The following is a 9,454-nucleotide window of genomic DNA, read 5'->3' as shown; positions in this document are numbered from 1 at the left end:
CAACAGATGAATAAACAAATATCATATATACATACAAAGGAATATTTTTCAGTCTTGAAAAAGAGAGAAATGCTGGGGCAGCTGGGTGGCTCAGTTGGTTAAGCATCTGCCTTCGGCTCAGGTCATGATCTCAGGGTCCTGGGATCCAATCCCACTTGGGGCTCCTTGCTCAGCAAGGAGTCTGCTTCTCCCCCTGCCCCTCCCCCTGTTCGTGCACATCCGCCCATAAATAAATAAAATGTTTAAAAAAAACTAGAAATGCTCTCAATGCTACAGAATGAGTAAATCTTGAAGGACACTGTGCTAAGTGAAGTAAGTAAATCACAAACAGACAAAGACTATTATTGCACTTATATGAGATATCTAAAGCATTCATATTCTTAGAATCAAAGTCAAACATTGGTTATAAGGGGCTGCAAGGGAGAGGAGAAGAAGCAGAGTTGTTTTTCAATGAATAGAGTTCTATTTTGAAAGGTGAAAAAGTTCTAGAGATCTGTTGCACACCAATGTGCATGTTATTAGTATTTTTTTTTTAAAGATTTTATTTATTTGACAGAGAGAGATACAGCGAGAGAGGGAACACAAGCAGCAGGAGTGGGAGAGGGAGAAGCAGGCTTCCCGCGGAGCAGGGAGCCTGATGCGGGGCTCGATCCCAGGACCCTGGGATCACGACCTGAGCCGAAGGCAGACGCTTAACGACTGAGCCACCCAGGCGCCCCGTGCATGTTATTAGTATTGTAGTATTGTACTGTCCACTTAAAATGGTCAAGATGGTAAAAAAATACACTTTGTAAACTTTATTTCTTTCAGATATTTGAGCTTTTATATCTTTAAATGCATGATCATCTACTTTTCAGAATTTTAATAGACACACATATTTGTTTCTATGATAATGTAAGTTTAAAAATGAAGTGCATACTTTTGTATAAATGATAATTTCTCCACTACTAAGAAAATATAGAAGTTTATGCCACAAATATATTCTAAAATACTTTCTTTGCAACTGTCTCAATAAACCTCTTGACAACCTGAGCCGATTTAAACACCAAAGAGATTTTATTTTTTACAATTAAGGTCAGATACACCCATACAAAAATAATGAAGAATTAAGAGCACATCTCTTTTATCCAAAAAAAAAAAGACTCAATTTTTCAGCCTCCTCTTAATTATAGGAAATTATACTCTTTCCATTTTCTGAGTTTTACTAAATTAAGTGTGCAAGGTGCTAAAGAGAAGCCAACTAAAAGCTTTCGTTCCAGTTCATCAAATTTGATTTTAATTATGAGCGGTTAATCAAAATAAGGCCATGGAGGGAAGGTTTAAGCAACTGGGATTGCTTAGATGAGAGAACAGAAGCCTCTGGAAGGTGTGCAAGCAGAGAGTGATGATGAGAAATATTACAAAACCTACCAGGAGGGAATGTGAATTTGAGCCGGAGCATCAGGGACTTTAGGTTAGATTTAGAAATGGTTTCTTAGGGGTTCTTACTGAATAATAACATGGATGTATTGGTCATGAGTTTACTTTGTTATTCTTCATCTCGACGGGAACTCTGTAAGGTGAGTCTTTTTTGTCTCATAGAGGCCGGGGGAAGCTCAGAAACTTTCCTGACATGACACAGCTGCCCCATAACTGGACCAGGACTTTTGCCCGGATTCTCTGATTCCAAGACGGGTCTGCTCCCACCTGACCCCATGCTGTGCGGGCGAGCCTCGGGAGCTGCACCTGAGCACTGCAGGCCCTTCCGCACCCCGCGTGGCCCGAGGGGTTGTCTCTAGCAGCCCGCAGATGTTTGCTGAGTGTGGGCTTCAGCGGGCGGCCCAGCGTGGATGCCCGCATTCACAGCTCACTGTCTTCCTCTGCACTAGGCAGCCCCGCGTGTTCTCCTTTTCCTACTGGCCATCAAGGTCATGACATTCTCATCTGCCACAGGGATGTCTTACACCTGATTGTGGCCCAGCGACCACCAATAAACCATCTCCTTTCTTCCCAGCTTGGATTCCGTATGTAATGCTCACAAACACTCATAAGCACAGGGCAGCTCTAGTTATAACACCGGGGGAAAGGAAAGGAAAACCATGGGAACCTACATCACCTATCTTGAAAGCCGCCGAGAGGCCCCTTCTGGATCTCCACCAATCTCGCTCTGCTCCTGGAATCTCTGTGCGCTTTTCTTTAAGCAAGAGTAAACAGAGGTAGAGAATTTATCATTTGAATTACAAATTAATTAATTGTGTTTTGGTTTTTGTCTTTTATCTTTAATGGGAAACAGGATGTTTCACCATCATTATGTAACAAGGTGGTGATAGACTAGTCTGAACTTCCCAGACTTTGAAACATGTGTTGTCAGCTATGTGTGTGTTTAAATAGAGCAAAGAGTTTCAATTTTAATGAAAGAGTATTAAAATGCATAAAGGTTTTTAAGCAATTTAATCCTTATCCAGTCCCAATATATCCCCAGTTCCATAAAGGAGAATCAAACTGTTGGGTAGAGTGAGTTTGGACCTGACTCATTTGGAGTCCGAGAGTCCTTAGTTTGAATGCATAATGGGCATTGGTTGGCTGTGGGCCCTCTGGCTAGCTCTAGATGTGTGATCGGGGAGAGGCTATTTGGTTGTTTTAAGTCTCTTGGGTAAGATGGGTATAAAAACACCTGCCTCATAGTACTGAGGGTTAGGTGATTGGCAGCACTTGGGAGGTGCTCAAAAAATGGAAGCTCATTATTTAAATGGAATGAGTGTGGAATTTTACATTTAAAAGCAAAAACATATTTCAACTTCCTAGCCAAACAGAACCTGACCTTCCCAGCATCACCATCTAGGTGGATGCAAGCAACGCAGCTCATTGTCTTCTTGGCTGAATCATGAAGGCCCATCAAAGCGTACGCTTTGTTATCAACTGCTTGAGGTAGACAACAGTTTACCCCAACAACTTCTTTGTACACGGCTTCCTTTATATTCTTCATGGTGCTATGGTACTCCTGGGCAATTTAAATTGTTTTCCTTGCAACAAGATAAAAACTTGAGACCATGTTTTTCCTGAAACAACGGAATCTCAACTCCAGTGTATCCCTGGATAATATTTTTGGACTGAGTGCAAATCAGATATAGTAGTTCTGTGGTGTCAATGCTCAAAAAGTCATTTTTAATACATTTATGAGGTTTTTTTTTCCTGTGATATCTTTATCTGGCAGTTAAATATTTCCTGGGTCTTGATAATAAATATTAAAGAATACATTTCGGGGTGATGTGCTTCCCCCAGCAGATGACTTGACATCTTAAATCTCAGTGAAAATAATATGCGTGTAGTAAATGAGGGTTTTGTTTAGTTATATCAAGCTATGTTTAGGCTGTGTAGGTAATAAAGTGGGTGTTCTCCCTGTCGGTTTTACAGGGCAGTGATTAATCCAGGACCATAGTATAGAAGCATGATACTTTCCTGGAGGTAATGGTGAAGTGCAGGGTTGAGGGCACAAGCCTGTGATTGTTGCCGAGAAACCTTTCTAATGTTAGCGGCGTGGGATCAGCCATTCATTCGTGTATCCATTCAACAAATATTTGTTGAGGGCTTGTCATCTTCTAGGTATTGGGGTACAGGAGCAAGCAACACAAAAGGTCACGTCTCTCACAGAGCATGCATCCTGGTGTGGGGGTGGGGGGGTCAGAACAGACTTAGAGAAACAATGCAGATACTGTCATACTATGATGAAAATATAACAAAATAGTGACCTCCATGCTGGGGATCGGAGAGAGTGTGTCTGAGAGTCCTGACTCGCGGGAGAAGTCCTGGGGATCTCAGGAAGAGCCGTGGGACCGAGGGCACAGAGCCAGTGAAGGGCTGGGGTCAGAAACGTGTGTGGGATGAAGCACAAGCTCCAACAGGATCAATGGAGTGCTGTGGCCCTGAAAGAGGGTCTGAGTGTAGGGAGAAGGGGCTGGAGGAGCAGACAGTGTCTGTTCCAGATGAAGCTCTCCAACAATGGTGAGGAGTCTGGGGAGGCCATCAGAGGGCTTGAAGGCAGAAAACAACCTTACTTTTTAGTAGGGTTAGACTGGAGGTTACGTTCAGAGGAGATTGTGGGTGAGGAAAAGTGGAAATGGGGACAGTAGTGTGAGATTTGTTTCAAGAGACCACTCCACGGTTCAGATGGCTGGTCAGGGAGGGGGCTGGAACTCAGGGGTCTCCCAGCACTTTGTGCCAGTGCCTTGGCTGGGACGAAGCGTGAAATATCCTCCTTGTTCCACGTTCCCTCAACCATGAACCCTGATCAGCTATTGCGTAGTCTCTGTAATTTACCATTGGCTCACTGAGGTTGTTTGGCAAGAGACAAGGAGCAAAGACTCATCATTGTTAGTGCAGGTACTCCACAGCTTACTTGAGAAGGAGAGTTCAGGAAAACAGACAATCCAGTATTCCCAGTAAAGGCTTAAGGGTTATTTCCACTTAAATATTTGTATTCGGTGCATGTCCTAGTATGTCAAATCAGTAGATACTGTTTATGTTCGACACCTGCCCCTTGGAACTGAAATCAAATCCAGATTTTAAAGAGCAGATTCACAAATAACACTTTAAAATACACTTATATTTCATGCTAGGAAATGCCTATCCTTACAATATAGGCATGCAGTGGGGCCCCAGGGTGGCTGAGTGGGCTAAGCGTCTGACTCTTGATTTCAGCTCAGGTCATGATCTCAGGGTCATGAAATCGAGCCTTGCATGGGCTCCATGCTGGGCTTGGAACCTGCTTAAGATTCTCTCTCTCCCTCTCCTTCTGCCCCTTCACCCCCCACCATGTGCACGTGTATGTGCTCTCTCTCTCTCTCTCAAAACAAAACAAAAACAATCCAGGCACACATTGTTTTATTTCTTACTTTCTCATTTATCACAAATTAGATATTTCCCTTTAATTTAAAATGTTAATACATCAAGTGAAAGAAGACAGTCTGAAAAGGCTACATAGTGTAGGATTCCAATTATATGTATTCTGGAAAAGGCAAAACTATAGAGATAGGAAAAAAGATCAGTGGGGGCACCTGGGTGGCTCAGTCATTAAGTGTCTGCCTTTGGCTCGGGTCATGATCCCAGGGTCCTGGGATCGAGCCCCGCATCGGGCTCCCTGTTCTGCGGGAGGCCTGCTTCTCCCTCTCCCACTCCCCCTGCTTGTGTTCCCTCTCTCGCTGTGTCTCTCTCTGTCAAATAAATGAATAAAAAAAAATCTTAAAAAAAAAAGGAAAAAAGATCAGCGGTTGTCAGGGGTTCATAAGAGGGAAGGGAGGGTTGACTAGGTGAAACAGAGTTTTTAGGGGTCAGAACTGTTCTGTATGATACCATAATGGCAAGCACATGGCATTTAACATTTGTGGAAACCCACAGAACTTTACAGAACAAAGAGTGAACCTCAATCCATGGAAATTTAAACTTCATTTAGGAAACTAAGGATCTCAGGGTGGAATGCAGACTGTGCGTGACAAATGTATGAAACAACCTCACTGAAGGGACTCAGGGCAAAAAATGGTGAAGTCCGTAGCTTTGGGAATGAGCAGTCTGCGAAACTAAAGCCAAAGTACCGCCCGTAAGCACTGCGCTCTGTGGATTGCATTGCCTCCCCCAAGGGTTGGGGCTGACAATGCTTCACTGATGCTGCTATGTGTTCATCCTGGGTTTGAACAATTAAGTGAATGCCTGAGACGTAGTGGGAACCAGGTTTCTCACTGTTAGAAGTGGAGTTTACAGATAAGCAAGGGGAGGAGACTAGAATGATCCACGTCGTAATGGATAGCATTGGAAACCAGTAGAACCCATGTTAGTTAATATGAATACAGAGCTTTACATATGGAAATACCAATAGATGCGTGTAAGTCCACACATTAGTATGCGTATATGAATTTACTTGCTCTGTCTGCTTATACAGCCTAAAAGAAATAATACCCCAGTAAGTACATGCATCTAACACCATTCTCCGCTAAAATGAACCAGGGATCCTCAGAGAAATGGCTGGTTCTAGGACTGGGGCACAAAATACACCAGGCAAACCTAGAGAATGTCGTAGTGTCAGAAAATAAGGGAGTGCTAACTGATGGAGGCACGCTCCCGTGGCTCTGGAGTCAGCTGGAGGGACTGCCAGGGGCCAAGCTGGCGTGGTTTGAGCACACACAAAAAATTAAGAAGCTTTGGATTATAAAAATATCTATAAAATAGATATCTGAGACTTCATACTGATCTAAATAAGTGCGGGGAATAGACACATCCCACATGAAAAAGAATTTCAAATAATTTGGGTTTATCCTGTCCACTCAACGAAAGGAGGTGTAATTGCCAGCTCCTTAAGTAGGGGCTGAACGGAGTGACTTATTTCCAAAGAGTAAGGTAGGGGAAGATTGGGGGGTAACTTTACAGTGGAGAAGCTTGATAGCATGACGTCAGCCAGGGACCAAGGTCAGCATCAGGAACGCTAGACCATGTGATGGCATAAGCCTTGATACAAGACAACAATGGTGCTTTATTTCTGTGGTCTTCTTCCTCCAGTGTAACCTCAAGAAAAGCATCAGAAGAATTCCAACAGAAGCGTGGTCTACGAAGCTCCTGACCAGTCTTCTTCAAAGCTGTCAAGGTCATCAGAGACATAAATGTTTGAGAAACTGTCACAGCCCAGAGGAGCCTAGGTAAACATGACAACTGCTCATGGCATGGGGTCCTGGAACAGAAGAAGGACATCAGGTGAAAACCAGGAAGTCTGAATGAAGTGTGAACTTTAGTTAATAATGTACCAATATTGGTTCGCTCATGGTAACATGTGTAACTATATAACAAATTATAACAAATGGATGGTAGTGGAGGGTATTAACAGAAGAAAGTTAAGTGGGATACACTGGAACTCTCTGTACTACCATCTTAATTTTTCTATAAATCTAAAATTGTTCTAAAAATTAAAGTCTATTTAAAGAATGTCATAGAGGAAGACTTCCAGTTAGAGGTGAGATGGAGAGGTGCATTTCTCCCTATTCCTACTGCCATGAACAACTCACACCCCAGATATCATGTATAAAACAAACAGAAACAGGTGCCCTGACAAGGGACCGTGGGACTTAAGGAAGAACAGGGTGATGAGTTCTTTTGATTTGCTTTTCTCCTTCAAATATCCCAGTCTGGATGTTAGAGAAGTCTGCAACTCAGAAATGCCAACGGGTGCAGACAAGAAAAACTTAATACTTCTCTCTAGCCAAAGGACTGAGATAGGGGCAATCCAGTAAGACAGGAAGTCTGTTGGCGCTAACCCTTCCTTTCCAGTCAAACACAACAGCAAGAAAATGTGGCCTCTCCACCCCCATGAGCAAATCCGAGTGGGAAACACAGAATTCCACCTTGCCCAACAGGGAGGCTTTCTTCCTTCCCCCCCTGGGTAGTGTCAGGAGAGGTCAAGAGGAAGCTGAGAGTAACCAGCCAAGGACAGGTGACAGGTACTCTTCCCCGTCCCCATCACCCCTACAGAGCCAAGGCAGGGTCTACCTTTCCACTCTGACCTGAACGTAAAGAGCCAATGCCCCCGATTCACCATTGCAGTGGGAAGTGTCGAGGGCTGTGTGCAGAGTGGGGACTTCTCCCACGACCCCATGGTACTTCCCCTCGCCCCAGGGTGCCTGAACGTCCCACTTCACCCAGCAGTAGGATGCTTGTGCACTCAGCTCGGGGCTGGTGTCTGTGGAGACCTGTTGGAGAGCCCGAACTCCCACGTCAGTCTGGCGGTAATGAGGCCCCACTCCCCGTCCCCACCAGAGTGGTGTGAGGCGAGACGGTGCAGCCCGGGGTTTCCATCCTCCAGCCGCTGATAACGAGACTCCCGTTCTCCACCCCGTGGTATCATTAGAGGCCAAGTGGAGCATCTCTTCCAGGAAATACATGTTGAGAAAGTACTTCTCACTTCATTCTATGAAGTCAGTATTACCTGGTAAAGAAAATAAAGATATTGCAAACAAGAAAACTATAGACAAATATTTCTCATGAAAACAGACACAGAGGGTGCCTGGGTGGCTCAGTTGGTTGAGCGACTGCCTTCGGCTCAGGTCATGATCCTGGAGTCCCTGGATCGGGTCCCGCATCGGGCTCCCTGCTCTGCAGGGAGTCTGCCTCTCCCTCCGACCCTCCCCCCTTTCATGCTCTCTCTCTCTCAGTCTCTTTCTCTCAAATAAATAAATAAAATCTTTAAAAAAAAAAGAAAACAGACACAGAAATTCTTTAAAATATAAAGCAAATCCAATTAAGCAATATACAAAATGATTAATACACTATGATCAAGGTGATTTATTCCAAGGATACAGACCGTTTCCATACTCAAGTATCAATAAATGTAATTCATCATATTTTTAAAAACCATGTAAAGGTATCAATTGATGCAGAAAAAGCACTTGATAAAATTCAAACAACCACTCATGATAAACTAGCTCGGCAAAAGTAAAGAGAAAATTCTTCAATCTGGTAAAGAATATGAAAATAAGACCTACAGCTAACATAGTACTTTATAGTGAAGACTGCTTTCCCCGTAAAATCAGGAACAAGGCAAGGATGCCCACTCTAAATACTGCTATTAAATATAGCACTGGAGGTTCTAACCAGTTCAATAAAGCAAAAAAAAAAAAAGTATAATGCATGCACATCAGGAAGGAGGAAAGAAAACTTTCACTGTTTGCAGAAGATATTATGACCTATGTAGTAAATCCCAAGGAATCCACAAACTCCTAGAATTATATGTGAGTTCCTCAATGTTACAGAATCTAGGAGCAACATACCAAAAAATCACATTTCTACATACTAACAAAGAATACTTGGAAACCAAATTAAAATCATAACATTTGTAAGTGCCCCCAAAAGTGAGATACTCATGTACAACAGGGTCTGCTGAAAGCTACAGAAAACAAAGATAATCTAAATAAGTGGAAAGACATTCCCTGTGCATGTATTGGAAGACCAAACAGCAAAAATACCAATTCTCCTCAAATGAACATACAGGATTCATGCAATTCCTGTCCAAAACATAGCAAAAACTGTTATAGACTTCAATAAGCCTTGTCTCCTGTTTATGTGGAAAGGCAAAAGAACTGAAACAGCTGAAATGGTTTGGAAAAAGAAGAATGAAACAGGAGGAATCACTTTTGGCAGTTTTATAACCCCTACTATAGAGCTACAGTCCCCGCGTCCATGTGGGGTTGGCAGGGGTCCTGCGCGGAGACCAACGAGGCAGCCGGAGAGCTGAGAAACAAGCCCACGCCAGTCCAGCCAGCTGATTTTTGACGAAGGTGAAAAAGTCATGCAGTGACAGAAGAATTATCTTTTCAGCAAATGCTGTGGAAGCAACTGAGTATCTGTTTTTGTTTTTGTTTTTTTAATTTTATTATGTTATGTTAGTCACCATACAATACATCATTAGTTTTTGATGTAGTGATCTACCATCCATTGTTTT

This window comes from Leptonychotes weddellii, chromosome 14 (assembly GCF_054177405.1).
Source record: "Leptonychotes weddellii isolate Sample4059 chromosome 14, ASM5417740v2, whole genome shotgun sequence".
In the NCBI taxonomy this organism is placed as follows: Eukaryota; Metazoa; Chordata; class Mammalia; order Carnivora; family Phocidae; genus Leptonychotes; species Leptonychotes weddellii.
This window is presented reverse-complemented; position numbering follows the sequence as displayed.